The 22654-nt window shown below is 47.5% G+C and overlaps 1 long non-coding RNA gene across 1 annotated transcript; it reads right to left on the reverse strand.

Moving 5' to 3' along the window:
* Positions 1 to 3448: 3448 nt before the first annotated feature.
* LOC142557928 (uncharacterized) lies at positions 3449 to 4476 on the reverse strand. Its single transcript, XR_012822899.1, has 2 exons — positions 4343 to 4476; positions 3449 to 3575 (listed from the first exon to the last, which is right to left on the reverse strand). It is a non-coding gene; the product is annotated as an uncharacterized LOC142557928 (long non-coding RNA).
* Between the last annotated feature and the right edge of the window lie 18178 nt (positions 4477 to 22654).

The raw sequence follows: 22654 nt of genomic DNA on the forward strand, positions 1-22654 counted from the left end.
CGAGAGCTGTGGCGAAGCGGTAGTCATCGAACTGGTCGATCCACGCCGGCAACTCTGACGTTTTGTCGTAGTCCTGTGGTGGTGGCTGCTGGAGCCCCGGGATCACCGTTGCGGGCTTGTTGGCTATTTTCTGGAAATGCTGCCTTCCACGGCCTCAGCGAGATAGTTCACCACCACCCACTTCTGACACCATGTGGTGACTTTGCATACGAGCGCGACACGTATGGGCGTCGGAATGAACAGTCGACGAGCCGCGCTCGAGGTGATGAAAGGACAAAGCCTCGGATTTATTGTGCTGGCCGATATTATACCCTAGGGGAGGGGGGGGAGTCACGAGGTAAAAGTAGCTTGGCGCACGCAGTTCTCGCCCAGCGATCTTTCGTGACGTCACACGCCGCACACAGGCAGGCGATAACAGCACAGATATGTTCTGGAGAAACTCGTTTGCGTGGTTTATTAAGCTAGCATAACATGCCGATGAAATAAACACGCTAGTTTCGTCTGCATATATGATAAATTTTGCATTCGGATAGATCAGAACAGCATCGTTGATATATAAGTTAAAAAGCAGCGGATCAAGGATACTTCCTTGATGGACACTGTTTTTATTTCTCCAGGAAACGATATAAAGTTATTTATGAGTATATATTGACACGTTTTCTTCTAAATATGACTTCATTAACTGCAGTGGGAGGCCCCTGATACCATACGTCTCAAGCTTTCTTAAGAATAAGTTAGGGTTAATATGACCGAAGGCTTGAGTAAAGTGTATAAATATGCCTATTATCAGTAGGTTCCCTTGAAAATTTTGCAGTATATGGACTTTCTGGTCTAGAAGTGCTAACTGTGTTGATCTGTTTTTTTAACAGCCATACTGTGTTTTCGTGATAATACGATATTTTTCACAGAAAAATGATAACTGAATCATAATTATTTTTGCAAGTCTCTTTGAAAGTTATTTCTGCTGGGGAACTGAAGCAGGCTACGTGACTGTCACCGCCCTATTTACAAATTTCAAAGGGGACACCAATAAGCCATTGTCATCAGTATCGAATCACGCCACCTTTCACGCAATTTCACCTGCGCGCCGCGCATCGCAGATACGTGCAAACGCTTCCCACTTTAGTTGTATTATACTTAGTGTCCCCACATGCAGTAGTTGCGCGTAGCAGGACCTGGTTACCTCAAGCAGGCTAGGTGACTAGTTGTCGCGCCGTATTAGCACATTTCAATATGTACTCCGATAAGCCTTTATCATCAGCAGCCAAATCATCAGTATCGAATCGCTCCACCTATCACACAATGTCACATGCGCGCCGCATATAACTGATATGTGAAATTGGCTTTGCAGTTGCGTTGTATTATACATTGTGTCCCCACATGTAGCAGTTGCACGTTGCATATAGCTGCACTCAGTTAACTCAAGCAGGTTAGGTGACTAGTTGTCACCGCCATATTTCCACGTTTAAAAAGGACACCAATGAGCCATTATCATCAGGAGCAACATCATCAGTATTGAATCGCGCCACTGTTCAGGCAATATGACATGCGTGCCCCGCAGCGCCGATACGTACAAAGTTCGCTTTGCACTTGCGTTGTATTATACTAGGTAGCCCCACAAGTAACAGTTGCGTGTAGCTAGACCTGCTTAACTCAAGCAGGCTAGTTTACTAGCTGTTGCCGCCATATCTGCACATTTCAAAGGAGAGGCCAATGAGCCATTCTCATCAGAAGCAAGATCATGTATATTGAACCCCGCCACCTTTCACAAAATGAGACATGCAGGCTGCACACCAGGTCCGTCTCGCTCGGAAAGACTTCTCCGATGCATTGGACAAGCAGCCGAGACCATAAGTTGTTTGGTGTACCGCCTTGAACACACTACTAGTGAATTCCCGATAAGCGCCGAAAGTTTTTTTTTTGTTTCTTCTCATCTTCTTTTTTTTTCCACACGACGTATAAGTATATTTTTTTTTCAAATTCGCCGGAAATGTATCGTATATCTAGCCGCGCTCATGGCCGCATGCGTACGAGTGACACCGATACCATAATGATTGAACCCTTGAACACCGCTCCGCCGTGTCACCTATTCAAGTGCGACTCCGGAACTACTAGGCAAGAACCCTTTAGAAATCGCTGTATATTGAGTTACTGATCACGATCAGGAAAACACTTCCATCGCGAAAAAATCAAAGAAGTTTTCAGGCATGTAACATTTACGGAATAAGCTGCAATAACTTCCAAAGCTCGCTGCCGACTGTACCTACTGAGATGCCCCTTTCTGCAATCAAAGCGAGCGCATCGTGCACGTTATTATTATTCAAAACAGGAATAGTAATATGGGCTTTGTACCGCAGAGGAAAAAAAAAACAAACAGAAATAATTGTCATGCGAAATGACAAAAAATATGATGAGACACTTTACAATATCACGCACATCATAAGAAAAATAACGTAGCAACAACAGTAGCAAAGTTCACAATACAGACCTTCATCACCTAAGAAAGCGCTGTAGTTCGCACCCATCAAGTTCGTCTACATTCGCACTTATATTAGTTTTAGCGGGTTTTCGTTTGTATTTACCAAGATGGCGAGCGCGCATTCGCAACTTCGGAATTACAGGTATTGAAAGTTCCGCGGCAAACGGGACGTCAGTACGCTTCACGCGCGAAGCAGAAGCTTACGCTGTAACTTGAAGGAGGCGTCGTATAAGCGCTTTCCAACCATAGAGCAAGGCCGCTTCCAAAGTCGCATAGTTTACGCGCGGCTCAGAACTATTGTTTGGCGGCCCGTGTGGAAACTCAGAATTGGCCTTTGAGCGAAGGTCTCAGTCAGTGCAGCCTCCTCACATCCGACGTCTCAGCCTTGCGCGGCGCATCAGTACCAGGTCCGTCTCGTTAGAAAAGACTTCTCCGATGCATTGGACAGGCATTCGCGACCGTGAGTTGTTTGGTGTACCGCCTTGAACGCGCTAATAGTGAACACACTATTTCTACCCTATTGAAAAAATTTGTATGAGAATTTTACGAGAACTTCTCTACGCTATTATTGCTCCGTAGACTCAACGATGTCGTATGTCACATGTGTACGAGAGGACATCGTCACTGAACGAGATCGTTCTCGTATGGGTACATTAAACGAGATTATTCTCGCATAGCTATGCTTGACGAGATAGTTCTCGCACGTCTATGCTCAACGATATCGTTCTCGTTTGTGTATGCTACATGAAAATGTTCTCGTTCAGCTATGGAAAATGACACTATTCTTGTTTAGCTGCATTCTACAGGTGTTCTCATTTGTGTCGAATGAGTTCTTTTGTTGATGCAATATTTTTGGTGAAGTTCCACACAGTAACATCTACTGCCAACATTACAGCGAGTTAATTTCTATCACATGAGTCGGCCGATATGCCAGCTCGGAGACAAAGAGGACACTTTTTAGGGCACACAATTAACACAAACCATCTTTATTTTGCATCCCGAAGCATGGTGGCCAGGTGCTTGTTCAGGTCCTTCAGCCTCCTTGCCTCTGTATCCACAGTGCTCGGCGTTTTTGACACAAAGTGCTCGTATGCCTCTGCAAAAAAATGTAAACAAAGCAACCGGCCCTGTTAGATTCTAACAAGCCATTGGAACTGACATGCACAATAGGTGGCTCCACTGCATAACTGAATGGGCTGGTTCTTGCATGATATTGTGTGTAAAGCGTGAAAATCTCACAGAAAAACAGGAAAAAGAGAACACGGAGGCTTATGAGTTTTCTACCTATGTAAAGTGATATTTCAACATTAACCACAGCAGTTGAAAGCAAGTGCTCGTCCTCGCATTGTCTTGCTCCTGTCTCTGTTAAATGTTCGTATTTTACAAACAATATAAATGGCTGCAGAAGTGCAATACAAGACCACAGAAATAATCAAATACTTTTCCACAAGTATTTTACATTAAATGAACAAGTATAACAAGCTCATGCAAGTGAATACACAGATAGCACAGCTCTTTGCTACCGCACTGCGGAATATGCAGACCGAAAACACTGCATAGATGCCACTGCAGAATTGTTTATAGGAAAGATTAATTCATCTTTAATACTACTATAGAAACTAAATGACAGTTTTTGTGAAAGAGTTCTAGTTTAAGGCCTAAACAAGCTCCATGGCAGTTTGCATTTAAGGAGTGTAAGCATCCTCTGAAAACATGTACATGAGGAACACTGCAGAAAGAGCACTTTAAGAAAAGAACACGAGGGTATTTATCACCAAGGCCAACCCTTGTGTCTTATTAAATATTTATCAAAAGTCAAACTCAAAACTGATACTGAGGTGCAAGGTGTCCATATAATATTACCTTGTGAAAGCACCGTGGTGCATGGATGTTGTGGGACCAACTCGGACGTGGAGATCAGCACTGATCAGCAACACTGCAGTCTGCTTACAGCTTTTCTGCAGGCCCAGCCACACTTGCATTAAAACAAGTGAGCTTGGTGTCACAAGAGTACTGTATTTACCCGCATAATGATCGCACTTTTTTGTAAAAAAATGGTCGAAAATTCAGATGTTATTCAGATCATTACGCCGGTTAAATTTCCTGCAAAAAGAATTTTTTTTTATCCCGCGTTTGCTGCGGGATGGCAACAGGTCAACAAATAGGTGGCTGCCACTGAGTGTAGTACGGGACACCAAAACAAAAATGGCGGCCGGCGCAGGAAGGTGAACACACCAAATGCGCCGAACGCGATTTTTTTTTCTCGCGAGTACATTACATGCATTGAAAGTTTCTTCCGTATCCGTAATGAATAATATCATTAATATCAGTAAGTTTGTGGCAATAACGTAGCCATGTCCACTATGAGGGGGCAGAAACAGATGGGCGCGCTTAGCTGCCAGTGACGTAGAAAGACACGGCGGGCATGCTGCGGAAACTGCGGCATCTGTCTTCACTACTATCCTAATACAGCACGTTTCCGCTAAGGGTGGGCGAATATCTTAGCTGTGTTACAAGTGTTACAAGATTTGTTGCGTGCCCACGAGTGCAGATGAGAAGAATCGAAAGGTACCTTTTTTGTTGTTCTTGACCACAACCATTACAAAGCCTACACAAAATGAAGGCAATTTTGGTTGCAGCTTTTTTGTCATGGACGTGCGGAAAGTGATGAAAGGAATGAAATCGGGCATCTGCTTAAGAATGTTTGGTGCGTGCAGACTGCTTGGTTTGTCTTGAAAAGTTGTTCGCGTAGCATCCGACAGATGGTAAGCGCTATCATTATTAGCTAGACTTGGCACAAGACAGATCGCTGCGGCAAGTTCGGAGTGTGATCAACAGAGGAAATAAAAAAGAATCGAATTTCGACGACAAAATTCAGGGCTGCGATCATTACGTTAGTGCGATCATTATGTGAGTAAATAGGTAAATATAAAAAGTAACACTGTGAACAAAGCAATACTTATTAGGCATAAATAAGAATGAAATGCTGATATTCGCCATAGAAAGCTTTAAGTAACAACGCCTGCGAGATAAGAAAAATGCAATGTATGGGCCATCTGTACAAGAACATTAATCGAAGGTCCCTTCATATTTTTAGTCCCTTCTCCTCCTCATGCATAGATGGCAGTTGAGTTAAGTAAACTGGGCCAGATTACCACATAGTGTAAGCAAAGTTGGTCACTTTGTGGGCCAATTATGATAGCATAGCACGACACGCATCCCTAGTCGTTTTAATGTGTTCTGTAATGCTAGCCATCTTGTAGGCCCTACAGTGTCAAAGCATCCATAACCCTAACAGCGTTACCCAGTAGGGATAACCAATAAGTGTCCACAGCAGCACAACTCAGCATATCTATCAGGAGGCTTTTGTTACACTTTTACAACTCTCCTCCTATGGCTTCATCCCAATTTTTGTCAATACAAGCTTGAAGCATCTGCACAAGCTGAACGCACCAGGGCACCATAAGAAATACCACATCTTTCTACCCAATTCCGTGTTTAATATAAGACTGGCAAGTTCACTATCATGTGTAGAACAAACCAAATTGTTCTGGAATCAAGTAATGTTCCACTACCTGTGAAAAAAAAGGATGCAAGAAAGAGTACGTAGAGCACAGGGGTGTTGATGGATATTAAAGGGACCCTGAAACGCTTTTGACGATTTTCTACAAACGTATTGAGTCGTTAAAGTAGGTCCTTCTGATCATTAATCGACACATCTAAGTGCTCCGCGTAAAGCGTGTAATTTATTATAAGGTTTTAAATATGCACATCGCTGCCGATCGCAGCGCACTGCTCGGCGGAATTTTAAGCCGCCCCTACCCATATGACCGAAATCACCCATACGACGTCAGTGGGGCGAACTATCCGATTGGCTGACAAGGGCGCGTGATCGATAATTTTTCCAACTTTCTGGTAAACAAATGATCTTCGTAATAGTTGGAATGTTAGTTAATTTGTTTTTATGAAAAGAAAGTAACATAAAGAGAATGCAAAAGAATAATTTTTCAGTACACTTAAGCACTTCCGGCACACAGCATGTGTCGTCTGCTTGTGTTACAACGTACTTAATTTTGAAGAGAGCTCCGTGGTCAGAGTCGGTCCCAGTCTTTTCGCGAGCACTATGATTCGACTTTGTTGCCTTGTGGACTGCAGACGTAGCGACTGGCAATATGTCAAGCTGCGACATCGTGTCCCTCTGCAAGGCAGCGTACGAGCGAACTGGCTGCTGCGCATCGGACTGCCGCTATCCGATCGGCGCCAGGATTTGCGCATTTGTGGCCGTCACTTTACACCGGAAGATTACTAACGCAATAGCGTTTCCCGAGTCCGGTATTAGGGAAAACGCAAGCGCAAGGGGACAGAGTCTGGCCGCTTGACTTTGCCGTAACGGGATGAGCCATGAGATGAGCAGAAGGGCAAATGCGAATGCTCTGCACGGTGCAGCCACCTGGTGGCACAGAGCTCAACCATACACAGTAGCAGCAACGAAGTGTATTCTTTGCTGCTGGTGTGTATTTTTCGCAGGAGTGTAATTATGAACGCGTTGTTTTTATAAATGTTTAAAATGTTTTACACTTGGTTAGAGCAATATTAGCGCTTTGTTTGGCTGGTTAAGCGCTGCACCAACAAGTGTATGGACCGTGCAGACCGATCAGGCCGCTCACGTACGTCTACGCTTAAGTTCCTTCATCAGCTTGAGTTTATGCCTGCAGTCATTTGCCGAAATGACCAGCTTGCCTGTGGTTACCGGAATACAAGACACGTTCGGCGCTACGACAGAATGCTCGCAACGCACGCTCCTTCGATAGCTCTCGCTTGGGGTCGACGGCCAAGCGGCTAGCGGAGCAGTCTCGCGCGGGCGAGGGCGGGCTCCAAAACAACCGGAAGTGGACGATGTGACGTCGCATCGTGACGCTGAACCAGTGAAGGCGGAGCTTAGCCCCACTCGCTCGGCGAGCGAGTTGAGGAGGAAAAGCATGGCTAGGGAGGAGGGTAGCTTCTAATCGCTTGTAGCTCCATTAATATGTAATGCTTCACTTAAATTGTGGTGCGAATGTTCCACTTAAGCTGTACCCTACGCGTCTACAAAATTTGTCCGAACCGTTTCAGGGGCCCTTTAAATACCACTGTCGTGCAGTAGACACTACGTCGGCAAAACAGGCCAATGTATAAATGACTGGATTTCCAACCATGTTAACTGAATGCTCAGGTCATTTTGTGGTCACTTGGTAGTGCAAAGTTCACTTGCATTATTTTGTTTGAAAACTGTGCAACTGTGGCAATGTATAAGGACCATAGTGCTGGCGAAATTCGTTAAGATTTCCTTATATGTGTGACAGGGAATCTGCAAGTTGGCTCCACCTCCAGTGGACTATCAGACAGCAAGACTGCTTATTTATCATTGTAAAAGAAGCGTCATAGTAGCCATGCCATGTGTCCTTTTCGCAGTGTGAGCAACATGCATTTTCGATTTATCTGTTCTTGCCCTTTCACCTCTCACTTTATAGTGCTGTGCAAGCAGTAAAACTGGATGGTTGTTAGACTTATGTCCTGTCACTTCCTCACTTTTGTTATGAATTGTGCATTAAATAAGGCTTTTTTTGGTGAAAGAGTGCTACTTTAAGGCATAAACAAGTTCCATGGCGTTTGCATTTAAGCATCTTCTGAAAACATGTACATGAGGAACACTGCAAGAAGAACGCTTTAAAAAAAGAACACGAGTGTATTTATCACCAAGGCCAACTCTTGTGTCTTAGCATATTTCTCAAAACTGATACTGAGGTGCAAGTTGTCTATATCATATTACCTTGTCAAAGAAGCAAAGCACAGTGGTGCCTGGACGTTGTGAGCCCAACTCAGACGTAGAGATCAGCACCAGCACTGATCAGCAACACAGTAGTCTGCTTACACTCTTTCTGCAGGCCCAGCCACATCTGCATTAAAACAAGTGAGCTTATTCTCACAAGAGTATAATATAAAAAGTGACACTATGAACAAAGTAATTCTTATTAGGTATAAATATGAATGAAATGCTGATATTCACCCATAGAAAGCTTTGAGTTAACAAAGCCTGCAAGATAAGTGCAATGTATGAGCCATCTGTGCAAAAACATTAATCGAAGGTCCCTTTTTTTCGCTTCTGTCCTCCTCGTGCATAGATGGCAGACAGGATAAGTAAACTGCACCAGACTGCCACGTAGAGTAAGCAAAGGTGGTCACTTCTTCGGGGAGCAGCCTACAGGCTGCTTCTTGAAAGAGTATTAGAAAATGCGAATAATGCATGTATGCATTATTCACAAGAGGCCTTGTTTCTCTGAGAATGCCACAGCCAATCACATATTTCAAATTGACCATATTAAAATGCATGCAAAGTACAGCATGGCTTTGAGGGTACCCCAGACTACTGAAATTCGCATCAGCCAAGTTCAGCAGACAACACCATAATTAAGCCTCTAGAAGTTGTGCATTTTAGTGCAAATTAACAGAATAATGAGGAAGAGAAGGTGAGGGAGATGGTGCCACTATAGCATAGTTCAAGCTCTATCCCACATCATGTGCAGAAGGGCAAAGAATGTCCAGCTTTTGGTTATACTCGCACCTGTGACCACCGCACCATGTTGACTGACATGCGTAACATGCAGTTTGTGATACCACATTATTATATCCTGCAACTGACGTGACATCAGAGATCAGCTTCAAGCTTGACGCTATGCTATACTAGAGACAGATAATGAACTGGCTACATTAAACTCTAAAGCAAAAGTGTTGAACATTGTTTGCCAAACCTGCCAGCCTCTGCACTTCATATTTTGCAAAAATTCTAGACAGAAATCCTGTGTTGGAAAGACAGCACGCACTTTCCTAAAGCTTTCTCTCAGCGCAAGAGTATAAGCGCCCAAGCGCTCTCAGCGCCCACATTTTTCTATGCATACATTATTAACCATTATTTACCTTGACACGCTGTACACAAACAGCACAATTGGAAAAGCAGAAACTACTCGGGAAAGTTGGCAGGTAACAAATATACGAACAGAACGTAGAACACATAAATGGCTGTGACTGTTTTGTGCGTACCTTGTCAAAGCAGGCAGATCAGATGCTTTGTCGTGCTGTTCAGGCTGCATAGTGCCGCAGTCTCCTTTGTGGTGCAGAGATGCCTCCGTCTCTGGAAATTGTGACATCCATAAACAATAAATGTTCAGCTTATTGCAATCACTGCTGAATCTGCAAACTTGTGATTTAACAACACCGCGTCAAATTGTGGAAAGCTCTCGTACAGCCAGCTACAAGAAGCTGCATCCGCTTAGACAAATTAAATATTTTATTCTTACATCACAGGCAGTTATTCAACGTGTCAAAGGCACGAAAACAAACAGAACACTAGACACAAGAAATACAGGTTACCTTGGCGACAATCTATAAGCATCAAAGTTTGCATACAAGCTAAAATCTCAGGAGTCAGATCATTTGCACAACACATCAACGTACTTCTAGAATTGTCTATACGATTTCTTGCTGAGAAATTACGTACAGAAGCAGTGACATTCCCTGCTTGAATTTTTGTGCCCGTTCAGACCAAGCGATGCCCCGGCGCTAGCATACTTCATAACAAAAAGAAAATAAACAATAGATGAAGCTCTCAACAACATCAATCTCGGGGTAATTTTCGTGAAACGTTTTGCTAAATGTGCACTACGATATCGAACGAACATTAGGGAATCACTGGTACTGTTTTTGTAGCTGTACTGATCTTCTGCTGCGCATGACAAGGTATGTACTATCGGCCAAAAAAGTAAACGGACCAAGGCACCGCTGGCTGGAGCGGCTGCGGGGCCGCACCGGGGCGCTGCTATCTCGCTCCGCGCGCTGACGGCGAGAGTGCCCCGAGTGACGCCAGACTTCGCCCTCTCTCTCTTACGGATCCTTGTCACGCTTGATAAATTTCTAGTGCGCCGTTCGGTTGCTCTGCTGCTGACGGTCGCGACGAAGGGGACTGTGCATAGCCGGTAGTTTAGCACATGGCGCTGTCGAACAGTAGTGGACGGCCGCGGGGCGTCAAACCGCGCCACTGAGAAGGAACGAAGACTCATTCTTAATGTTGTTTTGCTTATATTCACCATACCTCTAATATGAGTGCATTTCGCTGGCGTCCACCGCTGCTCGATTTTAGACAACACAACGAAAGCAGCCGCAGCGGCGGCTACGGTGACGCGCGCTTGCAGGTGCCAAGCTTTACTGCCGGCCCGGGTTCTCTGTCGATATTACTTTTCCGGCATTGTCTCCAGCAGTGGGTTTTTTTTAACTATAGCAGTGCGCCTCTCCACACTGCTTTAGTTCGCTACTACAATACACAGTCCGTTATGAAACTTTCTTTACAAAAGTACCGTCAGAAAGAGATGATTGGAAAGACTAATCGGAAAGACAAGTCTCTCGTGAAAGTTTATTCACGGAAGAAAATAAAAATTGGGGTTCCACGCGTTGAAGAGGTCCTCAATGGGATGAAAATTCGCCGTCGTCCGCGATTACTTGGCCTACTCGCCTTGGCATCGAGTCATAGAGCGCGGCCACTAGCTCCGGACGTCCGCGTAGTGCTTCCCACTCTTCCTTCACGGCATGCCAAAGCTGATCCGCTGTGCCACCACACAGGCGCCGTGAGGCAAGAGTCTTCTTCAACATTGCCCAAATGTTCTCGATGGGGTCAAGATCAGCCCCGTTAGGCGGCCACGGAAGCTGACGCACGGCGTAGCTCTCCAGAAGTGCACTCAAAGCGCGGGCTTTGTGCACAGGGCTGCGGTCATGCTGGAACATGTAGCACCTGTCCCGGAATGGCCCGTCCAGAACGTATGGAATCAAGTGCTTGACGAGGAGTTCGCAGTACTTCGACCTGGTGAACGAGCCCTCAATCCGCACGAGTGGGCCAAGGCCGTCCTTACTGATGGCGCCCCAAACACTAACCGAGCAGCGGCCGCTGCTGAGCACGCTGTGGATGTGGCCGGGCTCATATCTGGGCATATGAGAGAGCAGTCATTAACATATGTCGGGTACAAAACTTAACGCGCAGCCACCTCACTCTGCTGTAGAAAAGAAAATAATGAAGGCTTAAATCATACCCTGTCTAACATTCAGCTCGCTGATATGCAATGACGCAAAAGAAACACTTCGTAGTCAATACTGCGCCTACGTGTAGTCATGCAGTAAGACGAGAAATGAGGCTGTACAGCATTCTTAAGGCTAGTATGCGTTGCAAACAATCCCTATTTTTTAGCACTGACTAGCTATGCAAACTTTACCCGCAACTTCCCTCAGCTGCAAGGATGACAGGTCGTACCTGCTGTTCAACGGACGCCACAGACGCTGCTGTTGGTCCCAGCGTGTGCTGAACGTTGACTCATCCGTGAAGATGACCTCCCGCCACTCCTCTGCAGTCCATTGCTCGAACGCTCGGGCAAAATTCAGTCGCTCTTCCCTCTGCTTCGTCGTCAGGTGCGGCTTCTGAGCGGCAACGCAGTTCATGAGACCTGCCTCTCGCAGTCTGCTCCTGATAGTCTCGCTGCAGCAACTGAGGTCCAGTGCGTCGCGAATTTCCCTGGCGTTCAGAAAGGGGTCAACAACAGCGGCAGCAACTATCCGTTGGTCCTCTTCCAGTGTTGTAAGCCTTGGCCGCCCACTGCGCTGAGCATCAGCAATTCTACCATATTCATCCCTATAGGCTTGAATAGTGCGGTTCACCGATGTTCTGCTCCTCCTGGTGCGGCGGCAGGTTTCACGCTGAGGGACACCTTCTATGCTAAGCCGCACGATGCGCCTTCTCTCCTCGATCGGCACCCGGGATGGCATTTTTGCGACGATACGAATGCGACCGTTCTCGTTTTTAAACATTTCCTAGTCTTCCAGTGTCCAATGGCTGGACACAACCATATCTGGATAGCAGCGCGCACTACAAAGCGCGTCGCCGACACCGTTCCAGAGAATAAAAAGGAAATATTGAACGCCGGTGTCCTATTGGCCCCTTTGCTATGGCACCGCGGATCAGCTGCATCATACCGCGAAAGAAGGGTGGGAAGCACTACGCGGACGTCCGGAGCTAGTGGCCGCGCTCTATGACTCGATGCCAAGGCGAGTAGGCCAAGGAATCGCGGACGACGGCGAATTTTCATCCCATTGAGGACCTCTTCACGCATGGAACCCCAATTTTTATTTTCTTCCGTGAATAAACTTTCACGAGAGACTTGTCTTTCCGATTAGTCTTTCCAATCATCTCTTTCTGACGGTACTTTTGTAAAGAAAGTTTCATAACGGACTGTGTATTGTAGTAGCGAACTAAAGCAGTGTGAAGAGGCGCACTACTATAGGTAATAAACCCACTGCTGGAGACAATGCCGGAAAAGTAATATCGACAGAGAACCCGCGCCGGCAGTAAAGCTTGGCACCTGCAAGCGTGCGCCACCGTAGCCGCCGCTGCGGCAGCTTTCGTTGTGTTGTCTAAAATCGAGCAGCGGTGGACGCCAGCGAAATGCACTCATATGAGAGGTATGGTGAATATAAGCAAAACAACATTAAGAACGAGTCTTCGTTCCTTCTCAGTGGCGCGGTTTGACGCCCCGCGGCCGTCCACTACTGTTCGTCAGCGCCATGTGCTAAACTACCGGCGATGCACAGTCCCCTTCGTCGCGACCGTCAGCAGCAGAGCAACCGAACGGCGCACTAGAAATTTATCAAGCGTGACAAGGATCCGTAAGAGAGAGAGGGCGAAGTCTGGCGTCACTCGGGGCACTCTCGCCGTCAGCGCGCGGAGCGAGATAGCAGCGCCCCGGTGCGGCCCCGCAGCCGCTCCGGCCAGCGGTGCCGTGGTCCGTGTACTTTTTAGAGCGCAGCTCTTTGGCGTCCGTTCCTGGGTTTCGCGTCGTCGTCGGCGTTGTCGTCGGCCTCGTAACCAGCTCCGCCCCCCTTTCATCCCCCCAGCGCTAGCAGCGACCGACTGATACCGCTGGATGCCGCTGACGCCGCTAGAGAGTCAAGATAACGTGACTGCATAGAACACCGTCGCCGCCATGCAGAAAGAGGAGGAAAGGGTCCCCCCCCCTGTTCTTGTGTGGCGGATAGGGTGCTCCTCAGTTGCCGACGCGCCGGTTATTTCACGTAGGCCCCGGCACGTCGACGAATACTTGACCACCTTCCCACGGCTAGACCTGGTTCTTAGCGCTGCGGAAGCGAGGGTATCATATTGTTTGTGTCGGCATCGGCGGCGTTGTCCCTGAAACCAACTCCGCAGCTGGGGTTGACTCACTATCGGCGTCAGCGGCATCAGTCAGTCGCTGCTATCTCTTCCCTCCTCCCTTTATCGTGTTGTCCGCTTGCTGCGCGCGCTTCTGCCCCCATCGTTTGCCGCTGGGTGTACACGCCGCCCCCCTCCCCCCTCTTCCTGCGAGTCTCCGGTTGTCAAAGCGCCGGCTCGAACTTAATTCTTTTCTTCGCTCCTCCTCCAATGCAACCCCTGTGCGGTGGCAATCAGAGAGCCAGATCGGTGGCGGCGGATCTGTATATGTGCACCGCCCGAGCCGAAATTGCCGCTGCCGTTCGCCCGGTGCGGTGGCAATCAGAGAGCCAGATCGGTGGCGGCGGATCTGTATATGTGCACCGCCCGAGCCGAAATTGCCGCTGCCGTTCGCCACTGCGAAATTATCTGCCAGTTCTTTCTGAGCCATGAGCGAGACGACCGATGGAAGTCCTCCGCCTGCTGCTGCTGCTGCTGCTGCTGCTAAACGAGCTGCCAGAGCAGAGGCCCAGCGCCGTCGCCGTCAGAATCCAGAGGTGCGTGCCGCCGAAGCAGAAGCTTACCGTCGCCGCCGTCGAGATGATCCAGGAGTACGGGAAATATAAAAAAAAAATTCTGTGATAGCGCATACATGTGTTGCTCGATTTCCTTGCCTCAATCTATCGAAAAGGTGAAACAGCTTATTTGCTGCGCTCAAATTTCGCATTAGGAAGTAACGTAATCGTCGGTAATTTTTTTTGGCCGATAGTACACTACATGAACCATAAGAATGCGCTAGGCGCCGGACTTACCTTCTGAGGCGAGTGGTCCTTCGTGTCCGTTCACGCCGCATCGACTGCACCAACAGTCCGTCCAGCGTAGTGTTGAATTGCGGTGAACTACAGCACGCGATAGCACAACTATCAACACATTCTTCCGTGCACTGTGAGCCGAGGCGGGAGCGGCGAGAGTACACCAGCTTCTCATGAGCCGGGCACAAAGAAAGCGCGTGTGGACCGCACTACGATAACCAACAACGGCGCACCGCAAGAAACATACAGCGAGCTAATAGCATTGCACAGGACCCAGGGCTTAGTGATCGTTAATTCACACAAAAAAGGAGCACATGTTCTCTAAGCACCGCGTAAATATGATCAAACGATCAGTACCACATCGACCGCCCGGTCCGCCGCAATAACGTTTATAGATCTCTTTAAGTGCCCCAACTCCTAGCCTATGCGCACCATTTAGCCCGCTGGCGTTCCCGCCACCGCAGCGCTGCCATCGACCTCCGCGCCAAGCGTCCGAGCGTCGTCTGCTATAGCCTGGCACGATTATGGGCGTTTGCTGCGGCACTCAGCATTTACATGGCGCTCGCTGAATAAAGCAGCCGTTATTTCTTGCTGTTGTTGTTTAAGCTGAAGTATAATATTTTAAAGACACCATACCTAGGGGTGCAGGTCCGAAGAAAGGAATGAGATGAAAAAAAAATTACCGACGATTACGTTACTTCCTAATGCGAAATTTGAGCGCAGCAAATAAGCTGTTTCACCTTTTCGATAGATTGAGGCAAAGAAATCGAGCAACACATGTATGCGCTATCACAGAATTTTTTTTTTATATTTCCCGTACTCCTGGATCATCTCGACGGCGGCGACGGTAAGCTTCTGCTTCGGCGGCACGCACCTCTGGATTCTGAAGGCGACGGCGCTGGGCCTCTGCTCTGGCAGCTCGTTTAGCAGCAGCAGCAGCAGCAGCAGCAGCAGCAGCAGCAGCAGACGGAGGACTTCCATCGGTCGTCTCGCTCATGGCTCAGAAAGAACTGGCAGATAATTTCGCAGTGGCGAACGCCAGCGGCAATTTCGGCTCGGGCGGTGCACATATACAGATCCGCCGCCACCGATCTGGCTCTCTGATTGCCACCGCACAGGGCGAACGGCAGCGGCAATTTCGGCTCGGGCGGTGCACATATACAGATCCGCCGCCACCGATCCGGCTCTCTGATTGCCACCGCACAGGGGTTGCATTGGAGGAGGAGCGAAGAAAGGAATTAAGTTCGAGCCGGCGCTTTGACAACCGGAGACTCGCAGGAAGAGGGGGGAGGGGGGCGGCGTGTACACCCAGCGGCAAACGATGGGGGCAGAAGCGCGCGCAGCAAGCGGACAACACGATAAAGGGAGGAGGGAAGAGATAGCAGCGACTGACTGATGCCGCTGACGCCGATAGTGAGTCAACCCCAGCTGCGGAGTTGGTTTCAGGGACAACGCCGCCGATGCCGACACAAACAATATGATACCCTCGCTTCCGCAGCGCTAAGAACCAGGTCTAGCCGTGGGAAGGTGGTCACGTATTCGTCGACGTGCCGGGGCCTACGTGAAATAACCGGCGCGTCGGCAACTGAAGAGCACCCTATCCGCCACACAAGAACAGGGGGGGGGACCCTTTCCTCCTCTTTCTGCATGGCGGCGACGGTGTTCTATGCAGTCACGTTATCTTGACTCTCTAGCGGCGTCAGCGGCATCCAGCGGTATCAGTCGGTCGCTGCTAGCGCTGGGGGGATGAAAGGGGGGCGGAGCTGGTTACGAGGCCGACGACAACGCCGACGACGACGCGAAACCCAGGAACGGACGCCAAAGAGCTGCGCTCTAAAAAAGTGGGTCTACAAACCAAAGTGCGCACGCAATGTTAACGCTCGGTGACCCACACTTCGCCGGTACTGAAGTCTCCGTGAGCTCAAAACTTGGACCGGACGCAAAAGACCCCGACCGCCAGCCACGTGCACGAGGACAGTAACAAGGCACACGCAGTGAGAAAATAAAATCGGCTACAGCACAAGAAGCGCAAACACCCGCAACTAACGTGCACATGTCAGCAGAGCAGCACCGCTCACTTGGTGCAGAGCTCGACCGCAGCGCCCTCATAGTCCCAGGAACTAGTCGCGCCTTGCTCGAAAGGAAGAGTCGTGCCACTGAGAAAGTAACTATAAGTCTCGGTCCGAAATGAGGGGAAATGGCGTCTTTTGTTTACTTCGCCGTCTGTGGTTCCGGTAACCGTGATCGCATGGGTAGCGTGGGTAGTACAGGCCACGGAGTAAGACATATAGGAGGTGAAACTCCCGTCAGCGCGAGCGAGCGCGGGCGACCAGATAAAGTCACAATTGTTGCATGCGCCGACGCTACCGTATGCAGTGGCGGCACCATGCGACGCGTCGTAGAAGCCGCAGCGGAAAAAAAAAAAAGCAGCGCCCGACAGGCGGCCCGGCGGCTCCGGCAGCTCCGACCACTCCGTGGTAGAAGTCAGGCGCGCGCGGCCGAACGGAGCAACACGCTCAACCGGTTGCCCTGGCAACCAAAACGGCGGTAATTTCTTCCCATGCCGCCAGGTGCCGCCAGCATGAAAATATATCCGCGGGCTTGTGACCTTTACTGGTCGCCGCAAACAGCGGAGTTTCCACTTCTAGATATTTCTTGCTCCGTGGTACAGGCGTATTATTTCAATGTTCTTGCATGTTTTAGGCTACCTTTTTCAACAACTTTGCTGACATTGCTTTCAACAGCGAGGACAGCCTGTGGACAGCCCTATCAACCGGACAGGGCCGTAAAATCTGTTTGAAGTTCGCAGCACATCGTGGTTTGGTTTGTGAATGTTAGGTGTTCGTGTTTCTCAGCGGCGTAATCGACGACAGATTTGGCGTCGAGTGGTGTACACTTTGTTCGGGCTTGTTGTGCGCCGTTCTACGGATGTGTACTGTTAATGAGTGGTGTTGTTTGTGCTTCGGAAAATGGTGCCACGCCGGCGGGATTTGCTTTTTGTGAAAACATCCGTGCCGTCTTTGGCGAGTGCTTTCGGAAACTGCTCGCCTTTTGTGCGTGTTTGTGTGTGTGTGTGTGTGCGTGTTTGCGTGTGTGCGTGTGTGTGCGTGTGTGTGTGTGTGTGTGTGTGTGTGTGTGTGTGTGTGTGTGTGTGTGTGTGTGTGTGTGTGTGTGTGTGTGTGTGTGCGCGCGCGCTTCTGATATGCGTCGAATGCGTTGGAACGTCCGTACAGTCTTTCGTGAGTGCTTTCGGAAACTGCTCGCATTCTGTCTGTGTGCGCGCGCGTGACATTCGTCGTTATTGCGATTTGCAAAGGTGTTTTTCATTTGGTGACTGCGTCCGCGAACGCCAGGATGTGATACACGTTCGTCATTTAAAGACCCTGCTTCAGTGTAGGGTCACTTATATTTTGGTTGCTTGGAGGTCAGCTTTCAACACATGGCAAGGCATTGTAGTGCGCTTAACCATCATTGGCACACGAACTGCTTCGTCATTTCTCCTTTAAATTCAAATTCAGTTTTGTGTTGTATGTAGGCAGATAATGGTCACCAAGTTGCGACGCTCATCTCGTTTTTTGCCACTGCTGTGCACATATGAGGATTTTTTACTAGGTCAAGCTCTCTTAGCAAGTTGTGAAACACTTAGTGCAAATAATTTTTCACAGCCGTAACTGTGATCATGACCACAATTGATCACATGACATATTTAGGGATTGTTATTGTTATTACCATATTTTTTATTTATTTGTGACAAAGTGCGATGGATTTTGACTGCTATTTTGGCTATCTGTTCACCAACCTATTACACTGTTTTGTGGTTGTGCTTTTTATTTTTATATGTGGGCATGCATGGCCAATCCCATGCCTACCTTCTACAATTTGACATAAACAGGCACTAACATGCTCTTAGCAGATTTGTATTTGACAGTATTGTGGTTGACGCACTTGGCTATTTGGAAAATACGCAGGTTCAAGTTCGCCCATTACTACCTCTGACTGATATCTCTGATGCAAAGCAATATTATTAGGATGTGGCAAAGTGCATGCATAATTTGTCACTGATCAAACTTCCTGCAATAAACTTTGCCAACTCGTCCTTGTTTGAAGTGTTTCCAATGTGCTATAATCACATTGCCATATTATTTTATTGCATGCACAAACAAACATATAGCATTTTATTATGAAACTTTGATGGTGCCTGACTCCTATATTGCAATAAAATCTTAGGCAGATCTGCTCTGAACAAAGGATTCATTCTCTGATGATAGCTTTCGACAATATCATGGTGCTATCAAGTGCCTATTGGCTGGTCGAGGAATGCGTCATGCAAAGGCAGTAGTATCGCCATAAGTGGTCATCCGAGAATATGTCCCCAAGTGAAAATCATTGCATCAGAAGTACCGACACCAGCTTTGATGGGGAAGTATATGTGTTCGTTGCATGAAATTCCAGAAGTTGAACTCTGAACATCTTATTTGCTCTGTAGTTTATGCTGGTATATATGTGTCACAATGGTTCAATGTGATCATACAGCACATTGATCACGCTCTTGCATGTACTACAAACAACTCATCATAAATCTCACTGTCATTAATGAGCTTTTGTATGCACTACGACTTGAGTACACACACTTTGTATGCAATTCATAGTCATCCTCAAAGATCAAGTTGCTCATACGACTACAGTGCGTACACATCACACGCCACCTCACAAACGTCATACATAATCTCGTCAGGTCTACGCAACTCATCGCACACATGTCATACAAGCTCTACGCATTCTTATCGCACATCGCATAAATCTCGTGCACTTCGTAAAAGTCTGCGTAGCACATCATACAGATCTCGCTCGTTTTCTATGAGAGTTCGTTCAATACGCATTTCATATCGTTCATTTCTCGTCAAATCTGTGCGACATGCATACATATCGTTCAATTTCTCGTCAAATCTGTACGACATGCATACATCTCGTTCAATTTCTCATGCAAATTTTTCAATAGGGTATCGCAGACAAATCAAATAGGTTTTTAGGCATTTAGAGCCCACTGGGCTGTACTTATCGGCGATAAGGTAGCCACCCCGCCTCCGGGATTATCTGACTGAACTATGGCGAATGCTCGGTTGCCATAGCCGGAAGTTCGAATCCCTCTATAAGTTTTTTTTTATGCTGGTGAGCATGAAATTCACCTCCCCCAGTGCACAACTTCTGCAGGCTTGGAGTGACGCCTGTCACCGGCGCAAGAAGCCGAGAGTGAGTGGGGCTATACTAATCCAGGTACAACCAAATTAGGAAGGCCCTCAAAGCTTCAAGAAGACACTCCCTCACCAGATCAGGAATTGGCCTGCCTGGTGCAGTATTCGGCCACCCCCTCCAATATGACTAACTGAATTACCCGACGTCCCTCAGTCCTCAGCAGCTGCGGAGCACCTGACCAAAGCGGCGGTCGGACCTGCAACGCAGCATTGGGTGCTAAGAATCTCTGGATCGGGGTAAGTCGCCAAAGGAAACGGATCCTTACAAAGTTTACCACCAGAACGCTCTCCAGTGAGGCTAGCTTAGCAGGACTCTTTGAGGAAATATCAGACATTGTTCGGGTTATCATCGGCCTTAGTCAGATTAGAAGAACTGGTCAGGCTTATACATAGCTGAATAACGGACCTGTCCTGTGCTATAGAGGTCTGCTATATAAGAATCAATACGGGGTACGATTCCTAATCCATAAGGACATAGCGGGCAACTTGACGAATTCTACAGCATTAATGACAGGGTAGCTGCAGTAATCAAACTTAATAAGAGGTATATATTAAAGGTAGTACAAGCCTACGCTCCAACATACAGTCACAATGATGAGGCAGTAGATTAGCTTTATGAAGATGTTGAACTAGCCTTGCGAAAAGTGCAAACTCAATATACTGTAGTAATGGGCGACTTCAATGCAAAAGTGGGGGAAAATCAGGCTGGTGAACAAGCAATTAGCAACTGCGGCATCGATTCCAGGAACGCTAGAGAAGAGATGCTGGTAAAATTGGCCGAAAGTAATAAGCTTCGAATAATGAACACATATTTCAGCAAGCGTAGCAACAGAAAGTTGACCTGGAAAAACCCTATTGGTGAAACAAGAAATTAAATTGATTTCATACTTTCTGCTAATCCCAGCATTGTGCAGGATGTAGAAGTGATTGGCAGGGTAAAGGGCAGCGATCATAGGTTAAGGAGGGCTAGAATTCACCTCAATTTGAAGAAAGAGCTAAATTGGCCAAGAAGAAACAGGTCAACCTAGAGACAGTAAGGGTAAAAGCAGACAAATTCAGGCTGGTACTTGCAAACAAATATGTTACCTTAGACATAGAGATGATGATGACATAGAGCTAGTGAATGAAGCCGCAACCAGGCTGGCTTCAGAGGCAGCACTTGAAGTGGGAGGCAAGGCATCAAGGCAACCACTAGGCAAGCTCTCCGAAGTAACAAACGACCTAATAAAGAAACAACAAAAAATGAAAGTGTCCAACTGAAGAGATAGGATAGAATTCGCGGAAGTGTCAAAACTGATCTACACGGCGAAAATAAGGCATATTCGAAACTATAACGTGAGACAGACTGAAGAAGCCGTAAAAAATGGACTCATCCTGAAATCGGTGGGAAGGAAACTTGACATTCAACAAACGAAGATGTGTGCACTGATAGATAAGCAGGGTAACATCATCAGCAATCTCGAAGATATAGTAAAGGCAGCGGAAGAATTCTATACTGACCTGTACAGTACCCCGAGGAGTCATGATACCTCAATTAGAAACAGTAATGAACAGGATGCAGGAACTCCTGCTCTAACTAACGATGAGGTCAAAAAGGCCTGGCAAGACACGATACCAGGAAGAGCGGCAGGAGAAGATGGAATATTAGTGGATTTAATCAAAGATGGAGGAGACATAATGTTTGAAAAACAGGCGCAGTTTATATGAAGTGTCTATCGACGGGAAGGGTCCCAGAAAACTAGAAGAATGCAAACATTATACTAATCCACAAAAAGGGAGACGTTAAAGAATTGAAAAACTTATCGGCCCATATGCTTACTCCCAGTATTATATAACATACTTACCAAAATAATCTCCAATAGAACAAGGGAAACACTGGACTTTAGTCAATCAAGAGAACAAGCTGGTTTCAGGAAAGGATACTCTACAATGGATCACTTCCATGTCATCAATCAAGTTATCGAGAAATCCGCAGTGTACAATAAGTCTCTCTATATAGCTTTCATGGATTACGAAAAGGCATTTGACTCAGTAGAGACACCAGGAGCCATAACAGCATTACGTAATCAGGGAGTACAGAACGCTTACGTAAATACCATGGAAAACATCTGCAGACGTTCTACAGCTACCTTAATTGTACACAAGTAAAGTAGGATGATACCTATATACAGAAAGGGATCAGGCAGGGAAGACACAATCTATCGAATGTTATTCCCTGCGTGCTTAGAAGTATTCAAGCTAATAAACTGGGATTTAGGAAGGAACAGCACCAACTAAGACGATCACAAGTGGGGAGAACGACACAGGACAAGCGCCATCGTTCTCCACATTTGTGATCATCTTAGTTGGCACTGTTCCTTCCTAATTCAAGTGTGCACCATCTAGCCCGAATGAATGTTGTCCTGAACTAATAAACTGGTGTTGCAAATGGGTCGCAAGCCCCAAGGGTAGCGTGGGCCAGGCGGCCTGGGGCACAGCTGGAAACATCCGAAGGTCGTGGCAAAGGATGAGTCGACTGCTAACACAACAACTTGTTTATTCTAGCATCGCAAAAGAGCGGCCTGTCAGGTAGACCGAAGTGGAGAAACAGGAGACCACGTTACTCTACTGAATAAATCGAAGCTTCTCTCTTGGCGTCCGGGGGCTGCTGCTTTTATACTCTCGCAGTCGACGGCAAGAAGGAACGGCTCGGAAGAGGCGCACGTGACGGCGGCGCACGGAACACGTCGCGACAAGTATCCGCCGGGCCGGCGCCGTCAGACCTCCTCGCTTCACAGTTGGGGAGCTCCTCTCACCGGCTGCGCGCGCACACACACACACACACACACACACACCTGGACGTGCTTGGCAGGAG

Source organism: Dermacentor variabilis, chromosome 9 (assembly GCF_050947875.1).
Source record: "Dermacentor variabilis isolate Ectoservices chromosome 9, ASM5094787v1, whole genome shotgun sequence".
NCBI classification, from domain to species: Eukaryota; Metazoa; Arthropoda; class Arachnida; order Ixodida; family Ixodidae; genus Dermacentor; species Dermacentor variabilis.